We start from the raw sequence: 12,829 nt of genomic DNA, 5'->3' as shown, positions 1-12,829 counted from the left end.
GACTACACTTTGAGTAGCAAGGTCAATGTGAATATCACTGGTTTCAGTTGTGTATGGGAGTGTTTGTGTGTGTCCATGCTGTTACTTTGGGGTGGGAAATAGTGTGTGTAAAAAGAAAAACCACATGGTAATGTAAGTTAAAAAGACATAGCTTTTAGATTTATCATTATTTAAGATTCTTCTCTCAGATGATGTCCCAGATAACAGCCTTTCACACCTATTCCTCCTCCATATTAATTTATCAGTGATGTCACCATGTCTTATCTTTAACCGGGCTCTCAAGTGTTGCTTTAGCAGCCTTCTAAAACCCTACAGATTTCTAAGATACATATTAGAGCCAAGGGAAGACTAAATGTCTCCTGGTATAGAAAAGAGATTTTGATTAGTTTTAAACAGCTGTCATCTCTGAAATTTTTCTCTCTAAATCATCTTCTGCTTTCAGCAAGCTTTTATATGTTGCTTTCTTGGATGGATGCTGCCCTTGGTACCCTTCTAACTACTCATGTTAATTGTGTCCTGTGGTATGGAACTAATACATGTTTAAGAATATCTTCACTAGCTAAAAAACCACTTGGCTTAGAGAAATTTTACTCTGGCATCTTCTCTGCCATAATAACTATTTTTCCTTGTATTGAGCAAAATTCAACTGCATGAAGGACAATGATGATGCAGGCTGCACTGCTAAAAGCAGCTTTGAAAGCTGTCATAAAAGTTATCACTTGTCATTTTACCTAGATGAAATGCAATCCAAAGTGTATGTGTTTTCAGAAGCAACTTAATCTCAATTACCGAGGTCCCTGGACATGTTAAAAATGACAATTTAAAATGTTAGCATTAAAGCAAGATTACATAATGGAAAATTGACTGGTTTTTAGGATAAACATCAGTATTTATCCTAAAAACTGGTGTTTTTAGGATAAATATATTTCTAGATTGTGTTATTCTACATTTTTTAAAATAAAATGTGAAATATTCTACTGAGTATTGGACTAAACCTCCCCCTGAGAATTTATAGATTATTAACTGAAATGGCAGTTTTCTTGTTAGTCATGATCAAAGTGATTTGGGAATGTCTAAAAACATGTGAAAGTTGATTACACATTTTATTGCTGGCACCACATTGACTGGCCACCCATATGATGAGCAATTCTAACTATGGACTAGTTCCAACTAGCCTCAGGGAAAGAGCACACTGAGTTGAGACCTTTAGAAAGCATTTATTTGCTTGCCCCATTTAGTCAAGTGACTTTTATAATTTTCCAGCTTTTAGCCTTATTTGTTTCACATAATGAGAAAGAAATGTATCTTACTTCTGGCTTTCAAACATAGAATATCCACCGTTTAAAATTTCATTTCAAGATACAAATCTCTACCTTTTTCAAGAAATGTATCTGTTTTATTTTTCAATGAGACAGAAGACATACTTAAACAGAAGAATTCTAACTGATCTTAAGTAACAATATTTGTCAAGTCATACCTACCTCTCAAAATCCTATTCATTTTTCATGACCCAGAAAAATCCCTTCTCTTCCAGGAAGCCTCTATTTCACTAGTCAGAATTATTCTCTCATTCTTCTGTACAATAGAATTTATGCACATCTAACAATATGTCTTATATATAATCTTTGTAAAGTGCAACTAGATATGTGTGCTTCTAGAAGGAACAAAAATCATTATTGATTATTCATTTATTTAACTTTAAATTTAAAAATTTATTTAAATTTATTTTCTATTGTTATTTTTTTAAGAGCCTAACCCAGTGCTTTCTAATAATAGTGGTGTAGTATATAATGTTTGAATTGAACCTTTGTAATTGTCAAAGACCATGGATGAATGCACTGTGGGGTGATCCACTTTATTCATTAAGATCACCAAATCATCATATTGACCTTTTAAGAGATGACCCATGGTAAATGATTTTATAAATTATTAAGGCCCTGGAAACATTTCAAAATTTAACATTTGAATACAATTTAGATAAAATAAAATCACATTTTACAATAAATTTTATATATAATGGAACTTTATTTCTGTATTTTTAAAATACAGAAACTTTAAAAATTTTAATGGTGCTTTTCTTATTTTTAAATTTCACGCATTTACCTCTCTTGCCTTGAAAATAAATAAAATTATGTATACTTAATAGATAGGTCACGGAATTTGTATTGCTGGTATGTCAAGATATATTTGTGCTATACTGTATTAGCCAATCTAACACATAATAAAGAATACACTTAATTATCATTTCTCTATCCTGTTTGCTATTATAGGAAACTAAATAAGACAGGCCAATAGAAAATCAGAGCCAACATTAAACAATGCTTATCCTCTGGCTCCAGTTTCCATTTTTAATTTTTGCAGTAAAATATATAGGTTTTTTCTTTTCTGCTTTCCTTTTTCTCTTAATGGGTAACATGGGCAACTTTTCCAATTTCCCTGTTTTTAAGACTGTTAGGAAGTCCATAGGCATCAGAGGAAATATACTCCCTGGAGAATTAGAACTCAAGAAATGGTATAATTATAATCTACCCCTCCAATCCAGGGAACCATTTTACAGTGGCATTGAGAGACTTTCAGATGGAAAAATATCAATTAGTCATTTAAATTTAGGCACTGAATTCAGCAAAACTTGGGTTTACTGACAGGTTCTATCACTTACTAGTTGAATGACCTTGAGAAAGTTACCTCATTCTTTTAGATTTTTTAGATTTTAGATTCCCTAATCTGAAACAATGGAAATGATAATAAGGTCTACCTTCTGGGTGGCTGAAGGACTCTAGTGCATGGAAAGCCCTCACCACTGTGCCTGGCATAGAGCCCAACCTGCAACTGAGCTTGCATGGTGTGGTGGTTCCCATTCCTGAGAGCCAGACCCTACCATCCATCAGCTAGTCAGGCAGGTAAGCTCGGGAGCCTGTGTGTCTCTTCAACGATCGTTTCTGTTTTTGTTTACTCTCAGGCAAAAGGGGACACCACATTGTAGCAATTAGGAGTGAAAGTGGAGAACCCTTAAATTCAGGGAAAAAAAAAAATCAAAGAAAGACTTAGTCACTAAATCTTCTAGAAGGAAGGAGGAGAAAGAGGAGTTAAAGCTTGATGGACTGAAATTTGAATGTACTTTCTTAAAAGGAATTTTTGCGGTAAGGGACAATGGAAAGATACCAAGTTCTAATACAAACCCAAGGGCAGGCCTCATGGAAATCAAAGAAAGTGACACTACCGGCACATTGTAGAGTAAGGGAATGTTTGAAAAGAGAGGGCTGTGTATTTACCATTTTGCTTGATCTACATATCAAAAGCATCCTCCAACTGTATATAGGAGGTCCAACAGGAAAATGTTTCATATGAAAAGTAAAAAGATAAAATAAAATAAAAAAGAAAGAAAGAAGAAAGTGCTGGAGGCCACGTCATTTTTTTTCATCCTATTTTTTTCACAGATTTCAGGCCAGGTGTGAGTAGCTCCTGCAAATGAATACCTTCCCAAATCACCACAAAAGCAACAGAAGATACTGGGAAATAGAACAATCCACCATACTAAAATGAGATAATCTAACAGAGAAGCAGAAATGTCTGAGGAAAATTAAGTGCCCTCAGCACTTAATAACTCAACCTAAAAAGAGCACAACTTTTTTTTCCCATCTAAACCTGTTATGTAATAAAAGTCCACTGTGATTGCTAGGAAAAAAGAAACCTTAGCTCAGCTAACTTCAGAAATATTTTTATTTGATAATATAGTTCCCAAAATATTTTGAATCAGTAATATTGAAAAATTGAAAGTCAAATCTCCAGTAAATGGAAGTCAAGTGATTAGCTGTTTGAAAACCTGTATTGCTCTATCCACGTATTAGGCCTCATCTCTAGCAGACTCCTTCATGGCAAAAATTATTCCTTAGCAAAGAGATGTCAATCTTTTTTTATCACAAACTGTTAACAGTTAATAGAAGTTTTCTGTTTTTGTGGTTGCTGTTTAGCAGAAAAAAAAAAAAAAAAAAAAATTGTCCAGGCATTTAACGAGAACCAATAAACAGTTTAAGGGAAAAAAAGATTTCATTCAAAATGAAGGTTTTACATTTGTCATAACACTTAATCAAATTTATGATTTACTTTGATTCAAAAATCTATATTAGGGCTTTAACAGAAGGAATTCATTAATGCTACCTGAGGATTATGGCAATTTGTGGAGAACACAATGACTATTTAGAAGACTTAGTTTCCAATCCTGACTCAATTATATTCTGGTTGTGACGATGGACAACTGTCTCCCCGTTCCTGAGCTGTATATAAAATTAGAATAAAACTACCTATTGTCTGTGTCACATTGTTATTGTGATTTGAATAAATTAACATGTAAAAATAACTCAGTACGGTTCCTGAAAAATTTGGAGTGCAAGAAAATGTTAGTATCATTTCCCAGTAAGAGCATCACCATCTAGACAAATGTTCATGTTGTCTCTCCCACATGCTGTATTCGTTTTCAAGTCCTGTCATTTCTACCTCATAAACATCTCTCAATTACTTCTTTATCTTCTCTTGCACTTCCCAAATAAAGGCCCTCATTTCCTTATGCCTTAAGTAAAATAACGGCCATGTAATTCATCCTTACTTACAGAATCAACTACTGTCAACCCATTCTTTATGCTGAATTTTCTTTCTAGAGAATAAACATAATCATATTATCCTTCTCCTTAAAACTCTTCATGACTTCCTGATGCCCATAAAATGAAATTTAATCCCCCTAGAGTGATACAGAAGAGCCTTCATCATTAGTAGTTCAACATCGTTTTCTATCTTTATCACATACCCTATGTAATAGACACACTCTACCATCCTTTTCCCAGGACTTCTATCTTTGCACTTGCTGTTCCCTTTGCCTATGATCTATTTCCCACACTCTGACAGTGAACAGCTATTCATCTTTAAGACACAGCTGAAATGTCACCTCCCACATGTCGCCTTCTCCGAGCACACAGGAAGAATTTATCATTCCTGTAGGACTTATTTCCATTATACCACACCATATTTTATTAATCACTTGTTGACATGTCTGTCTCTACAGAGGACTATGAGCTCCTCTGTATAGCATAGAGCCAAGAATATGGGAGGTAGTATTTGATAAATATTTACTGAATTAATGATTGAGAACAACAACAATAAATCAGTGATGTTACAGTGAGTCTGCTCATGAATTAATGTGTCCCAAATTTGCAACTAGCCTTTTATTTTTACTGAATATTTGGAGCCTCTGTCCACACAGGGAAAGAAAAGAAATGAAATTGAGATCATTATTTAGGGAAGTCTACAAAAAAACCAAAAAAACAAAAAACCGATAACAATAACCCCTTTGAGTCAATTATATTGATACTACAGGCAAATGTATCTTTTTGGCCTAAATTACCAAGTTTAAATGTCTCAATTTACTCTGCTTGTTTAGACAGCATAAACACTGAGGTATTTTTGTTATTCTCAGAAAGTACAAATTTTAGATAATCTATTCTTTCCCTTGGCATGCAAGCACAAAGGAAAGCAGAAGATGCATGCAGCAGCAAACTGACTTTTGTAAAGGGCCTCATCACTGACTCTCAGAGAGTTCTCGTTTAGCACACTCTGTACCTTGGTTCCCCCTTCTACAAAAATGTACTGGCTTCTATCTTCAGGATGCTTTGGATTTAATGAGACGATTCAGTGGTGATCCCATTTTTTTTTTTTTTTTTGTCAAAAAAAATAAGAGAGAAACATAAAACTTCTTGGTGTATAATGTAGGGGTCCGGCCTCAGTAATTAACTTCAGTTAGCGCCTAGTATAGTGCTGCTGACAGTGAATACATGTTCCTTGCTGGTGATGAAATACTAAATATAAGAACCTGTGTTTCTGGTTCTGCACTGTCATAAACCTGCTATTATTCGGCATTTATGAGGTACCCACGAGGCATAAACATGACAAGTAGAAAACACACAGTCCCTAACCTCTAAATTACAAAAGACAGATGCACAGGAAAGTAGGTGGACCTCGAAATTGTTTCCAAATGGCTATTTGTAGGAGGATTTAGAGACTAGGAAAACCGAAGGGAGACAGGATGGGGTGAACAGGAGTGTTAGGAAATGGGAGGTGTAAGGAGTTGGTGTTTTCATAAAAGGAATAGGGTTGGTGGTCAGGCCAGCTTCCAGAAGCTTAGGAGTGAACATGAGAGATCCACTGGTGATAATGAAGAATCCAAGGGAATAAAGAGGGAATAGTGTTTTTCTGTGGCCTCCTTGCTATTAGGGGCAGTTCTTTTAGCTTCTCTGATTGGCAATAAGTGAAAAATCATGATTCTTCTAAAGTAAGATACTCCCAAGCTAAATGAATGGTTTAGCCATTTACTAGCCTCAGTTTCCTCATCTTTAAAATGGAACAACAGCACTTCAAAGAATTGACCTAAGAAGATGAAGCATGTGAATGGCCCACACTGGTACCTTGTACATAGTTTAGGAAGCTAATCCAGAGTCCCTGGAATCTTAGTCTGCTCTTCCAATCTCTGATGTCCCAGGTTTCCTGCTTTTTTGCTTTCTCCTTCTTCTTTTTGTCAAAGGAGTCAGATATTTTCTAGAAAGAGAAGATGAAGTTTAAACAAGCAATATTGGTTAGTAAATATGTAGACAGGATTTATGTTAATGCTAAGGCTCTGTTTCCAACTGAATTTGGGGCCAGGAAGATTTTTAACCTAGTTAGTAATTTTTTTTTTTAGCAGTCATTAGATAGAGACCAAAAAAAATCACAGTGGGAGCCTTGTAAAATGGTTCTTGGGGCCCTCAAGGGCATTTCTCTCAGTCTTTTCATCAACAAACCTGGTCTATATTGTAAGTCTTATTTATAAGGAGGCTTTCAGGCAATTTCACACTGCTTTTCTCTGATGCAGCCCCCAAAAAACATGTAAACCCAAAGGATTAGTAGCAACTTAAAGGGAAAATAGTGTAACGTTACACCATGAACCGAGGCAGTGCAGCTGCCTTGATGCACTGTTCCCTTGGGCTCCTGCAGTGAATGAAACTTATCTAAGTGGCCCAGCCCACTACCTCACTGCCAGATCCTCAGCCCTTTGTTACCATCTCAGGGGGCAGCCGCGTCTGTAATGACCTACATTGTAGAAACACACAGGAGTTTACTATCTAGGAATAAAAACTTAAATCTCCTTTTATATTTCTTTGTTGACAGTTGCAAGCAGGACTGTGTAAATAAACAAAATGTTTATTCTGGCAATGTTGCTTTCATGGGAGGTTCAGATACATCTACTGAGTAGGGCAGCAGCCTGAAATGGAAATGAAATGGGACATCATCTGAGGGCCATGTAGAAGTCTTGAAAAAGACTGAATATTCCCCAAATGCAACCATCATGTGGCTGGCATACTTACATTGATGATCTCATCAGACCAATAATTAATAGTGTGAATTAGGCTAATGAAATCAGATAGGCTAATGAAAGGCAGCTTCCTACTTGTTAGCATTGTTATTTTCTTCATTATTTAATCTCTAACAGAAACTGAATTTGCTGCTCCAGATCTAATTGAGCCTATTTGACTTTGAAACATTTTTTTAATTGTTCTGAAGAGCCTTTAAGAAGGTGTAATTGTGAAAATATTAAGAAGCTATACAGCACATGATACACTGGGAACATAGATCAAATCAGAACAACTGTCAGCATTTCCTGCTCCTTTGATAGGACTGAATTGCAAGCAAAGGAAATGATGAAGAGGGATTTTTTTTTTCAAGGCTGGGACTTTTGAAAAGCAGAGATTCTCCATCTCCAAATGGCAGCTTCTTTAATTTTTGACACACATAATTTAGTAAATAATTAAACTGTAACACATCTTTCTGTCCAAGGGTAAGCACTATAAGTGTGATCTGGAAAAGTTAATGGGGATTAAAATTGAGCCATTTGGCCTGTAGACAAAGCTGTGAAGGCTTGACCTGGAAATGGACTGGGGAAGATCACCTCTTCTGATGAGCATGCACGGGCCGCCACTGTGTCTTAAATCTGCAAGAAAAGGGTGGATGTGAGTCTCATGCGATTTGGTTTTGATTTGAGGCTTCTTTCCAAAGAAAGCTTGAGAATCTGCAAAAGGAATCAAGGGCAAAGGAAGCATGTGCTTCCCATCCTTTTTCCCATTAAGCAGCATGTGGATAAGGGGAGCCCCCTACAAACTGGAACTGTTTGCAGCCCATTCCAGCGACTTCGTTTGTTCTCATGTCTTCTGTTTGAATGCAAGTGCCGAAAGAGACGGGAAGTGTGCATTTGTGAGTAAGGGGTTAAACCCAGCAGGATGTGTGGTTAAAATTACAGTATATTTCCTATTTGATAATACTGGATCTATTTTGAGATTACTTATCAGTTGGTTATTGTGCTAATAATTGCCATTAAAATTAATAGTACATTTTGGGAATTAGGCAAACTAACAAGTTTGCTTTTACACAGAGCTTTCCAAAAGCAATCTGGGTAACTTGTTTCTGGAATGCAGCTGTGTAAGTTTTCATTAACATCTTGCAGGTGGAGCCTAATTTTAGTTCAGCCTTGAGAAGGGGGAATTGTTTTCCTCATGATATGCACAGCACCACAACAGCAGCAAAGCAGGTGGGGCTTTGCTAAGCACTTGTTTACTTTCCTGTTTTAAAAAAACAGATGATTCATATCGTTAATCATGCAGTTTCTATTTGATTTTCACATGTCTTTAACAGAATAGTCTGGAGTACATTTGACCTACAGTTACTCAAATATGAAACAAAAGCAACGAAATGGAAAATGATAAGAAAATGAGCAAAGAATCCTAAATATAGCGGAGGAGAAGCCAGTGAATGAAGTGAAGTAAAATTTAGAAATACATCTGTTTGGCTACAAAAGCATTTTAAACAGCAACCTTCCAGATTCTAGTTTGGCAATTTGAAATTGGCTCCGTTAGAAAGTTCACTATTTTTTTTCTGCCATCGCAAGGAGGAAACTATTAGGGGAAGGAAGCCGTTGCTGGGAAGAGGAGAGTGCAGGGGTCAGAAAGGACAACTGAGATGCGAATTGTTTTCTCTTGCAAGTCCTTCCCTCGCCTTTGAATCTCTGGGAATGACTGGTAATAAGCTTAAATTTTAGGTACAAGAAAAAACATTTTAAAGAATCAGAAGGTGATTAATGACAGTAATTTCTCATTTAATTTGTTTAGGAAATATCTTAAGCTTTTCGTTAAGCTTCCAGGACACAAACCCTATACCTGGGGTATGTTTAATGTGTTTCAGCACAGTGAGCCTACTGTGTGTGTCTCTTCGGATGCGAGGACAGTGTGATGTGGCCATAATACTTCTGTGTGTCATCTGGCTTAAACAAGCGTCTTTGAATGCTTCTACCCTGGGGGGTGTGCATGAAAAGTCCATCACCTCCACAGAGAGGGGGCAGCTCCCTGTGCATATTTGTTCCTTTCAGATCAGTCTCTCGGAATGGATGGCATTTGTGATTACGCTGTATACAAGTCTATTGTTCTAAACCTTTTCCTGAAAGCCCTCTTCTGGACCTTGAAGGTCACCACTCAACGGCTCTCCCTCTATGAAAGTTCCTAACGTGGGACACAGGTTTGTCCATGAAAATGCTTCAGGGTGTTCATGAACAAACTTTCTTGTTTTGTTTGTTTGTTTGTTACTTGATGTGAATGTGCACTCCTTTCTCATGAGTCCATAGCTTTCCTTGAGTTCCCAAAAGGATTTATAACCCCCCCAAATCGTAAGAATTATTGCCTTATACAAAATGTTTTCAAATACTTTCTTTAATGAAAAGGAAATACAGTATTTTACTTTGGCTAATGATTATAACTAAAATATAGGATTTGTTAGCCTTCCTCATATAGTGAATCTTAGTCTGACTTAGGACTAAGTTTACATTATAAGTGTGCCTCCTTACTTTTCCTGAGATATAATACTTCTTGCCTTATCTCTAACCTGTAACTATGCTAAATGAGCATCTAAGAGGATATTACATTTTTTTTTTAGCAGATATTCATTTTTTAATTATTATTTATTTATTAATTTTTTTTTTTGGCTGTGTTGGGTCTTCGTTTCTGTGCGAGAGCTTTCTCTAGTTGCGGCGAGTGGGGGCCACTCTTCATCGCGGTGCGCGGGCCTCTCACTGTCGTGGCCTCTCTTGTTGCAGAGCACAGGCTCCAGACACGCAGGCTCAGTAGTTGTGGCTCACGGGCCCAGTTGCTCCGCGGCATGTGGCATCTTCCCAAACCAGGGCTCGAACCCATGTCCCCTGCATCGGCAGGCAGATTCTCAACCACTGCGCCACCAGGGAAGCCCGAGGATATTACATTTTTAAGATTTGTTTCTTTACTCACCATAGATTTATGAAGTGACTATTATACTAAAGGTACTTCTGGATTTCCGAAATATACAACACAGTCTCTTACTTTAAGAAGTTCCCAGACCTGTGGCAGAGACAGTCAACTAGGAAAAGAGACTCAATCAGTTGATCTGTTTGTAGAAGGGGAAGATGTTATGTGAGGCCTCAGATTTGCAAAACATATTGCACATCCTCATTTTGCGAAGTAAATGCAAAAGTTAATGACCGAGACCCTTGGAGAATCTAAGAACCATACCACACCCAAACCTGTTGTTTTGCCATTCCATTCCACCCACCCCAGATGTGGCTGGAGAAGGGGCCTTGTAGGTGACAGAATAAAGGGTTGAAACTTCAGAAATGACTCCCAGGAGTGGAATGGGAGGAAAGGTCATCAAAAGCCAAGAAAGAAAAAGTTTGTCCGAAGCTTAGGTTAAGTATTTTTGATTGATTTGATCTTACAGATTTCCTAAAGCTCCATCAGACTGTGGTTTTGCAACTCTCTTGAGGGTAGTCCTACTGGAGTTTTCACAAACACAATGCCCTTTTGTTTTCCCAATAAGATCCAATCTTTGGATGAGATCTATCTCTTGTAGATACCTGAAACTCAGACTCTGTTACTGTTTCTTCCATCCCCCAACATCTGAGGCTCTTCTAATTCTGTCCCAAATTTTTCTTTGATTCCCACTTATTCACAAAAATAAGAGGACAAAGAAAAAGGGAAATAAGTTGATACTGAGCAAATGGAGTAGTACTTCCAATTCTCTCTCACTGTGACCCAGACTACCAACAGCAGATGCCATAGATTTGATCTTCCCAGTATTCAGTTTGCTTTTAGCCTCATTCAGAATGTAAAATTCAGTGCCCCACTTCTATTCATCATGAAATCCAGGACTGTCTTGGAGAGGATGAAATGGAGTTGCCGCCCTATTTCCAGGAAGTATAAAAGGTGGTTTTGGCTATCTATACAGAGGGCTCAGTTTTTGAATATTCCTAATTAAAAATCACAGAATTGGCAACCTGCCCTCTTCATCTCTAGGTTTTTCATTTCTTTGTAAATTTTTCCTACACTTCTCTCTAGGCAAACCTACACTTTTCCTGCTGAGATACCTTAAGACATAGAGTAAAATGTCACCTACAGGAAACATGTGATTCATTTCACTCTTGCTGGTAGGTACGTTCAGAATTCTACTTCAAGAGGGTTTGGGGTTTTTTTTCCCCATTTTTAATCTAAACCTTATTGGGCTGCCTGCAGTGAAAGCCTCAACCACAGCTCCTGAAATAAACTCTTTACAGAAGCACTTAAAGAAGACCTGGTTATTCTGGTGCTACTTCTGAAGAAGTTCCAATCAGCAGCAGGGTAAAATTTATGGGAGGCTTATGAGATTTTTGGTTTCTTAAAAGAGCACACATGCCACAGAGAATCTGAATATATTCTATGAAAATTGTACAGACCTCTCACAGCACAGGAACATGCACAGAAAATCTGAGAGGTCACTGTGTGTCAGGACCACACTAAAATCATTTCAGACAAATGAAATAAATCCTGTTTAATGAGTTAAAAGTTAAAGAGATCCTGCAAGTTCAGTTGGGGAGCCCTGCCAACATCTAATTATTTTTAGTTCTAGGATCCGTCTTTAGTATTTGTTGGTATCAACTCTGCTTGTTTTGTTTAGCCTACAAATTGGGTAAGGAGAAACAAAACTTTGGCCAAAAACTGTGTAAGTATAAGAGAATCTCTACTTTGTAGAAAAGAAATAATAATTTAAAAATAGAGAGTATTTTGATAGCTCATACCAGTATGTTTGGGTAATGTCTACTCTTAGTTTTCTTTTTTAGACTTTTGATTATCCAAAGTTATGTAGGCCAAGGCAAAATGGCATATATATGTATTTAATATATATACATAATCAAATTAGATAAAGTATTTTAAAAGTGTTTATACCTATTCTACTGCCAAAGGAAGAGCCAATGCTCAAATAACTTGAGTCAGGTGGAATAACAAAGGTACCAACTAACCTTCACCTAGTAATAAACAATGTTGGACTGATTCCTTTGATGTCAGGTTATGGTACGCCATGCTCTTTTTGGATTAGTGTTAGATAAAAACAAAGATGGGGAAGAGTAAGTGAGACACAAATCAGCTTGTTGAAAAAATAAGAATTGGTGACATTAATAATAATACAAATGATATTTTAATTGCTATAGCACACTAATTCTCTACATATTTATCTGCAAGATGATTTGATCTTTCTAATAATCTTTCTGAGGAAGATAGAGCAAGTGTTATTTTATAGAATAGAAAGTTAAAATAAGGGGTTGTAGAATGGTAACATGGTTATTTGTTTTTTCCCAGTATAATATTTAATAAAACATTAGATTAGTTGTCAATACTTTAAAAATTGGAGATTTCACATTAAAAAAAAAAAAAAAAAACTAGATATCTGACTTATATAGAAAAGTTGAAAGTTCTGGTACCAC

This window comes from Balaenoptera borealis (genome assembly GCF_965194805.1).
Source record: "Balaenoptera borealis genome assembly, chromosome: 1".
NCBI classification, from domain to species: Eukaryota; Metazoa; Chordata; class Mammalia; order Artiodactyla; family Balaenopteridae; genus Balaenoptera; species Balaenoptera borealis.
This window is presented reverse-complemented; position numbering follows the sequence as displayed.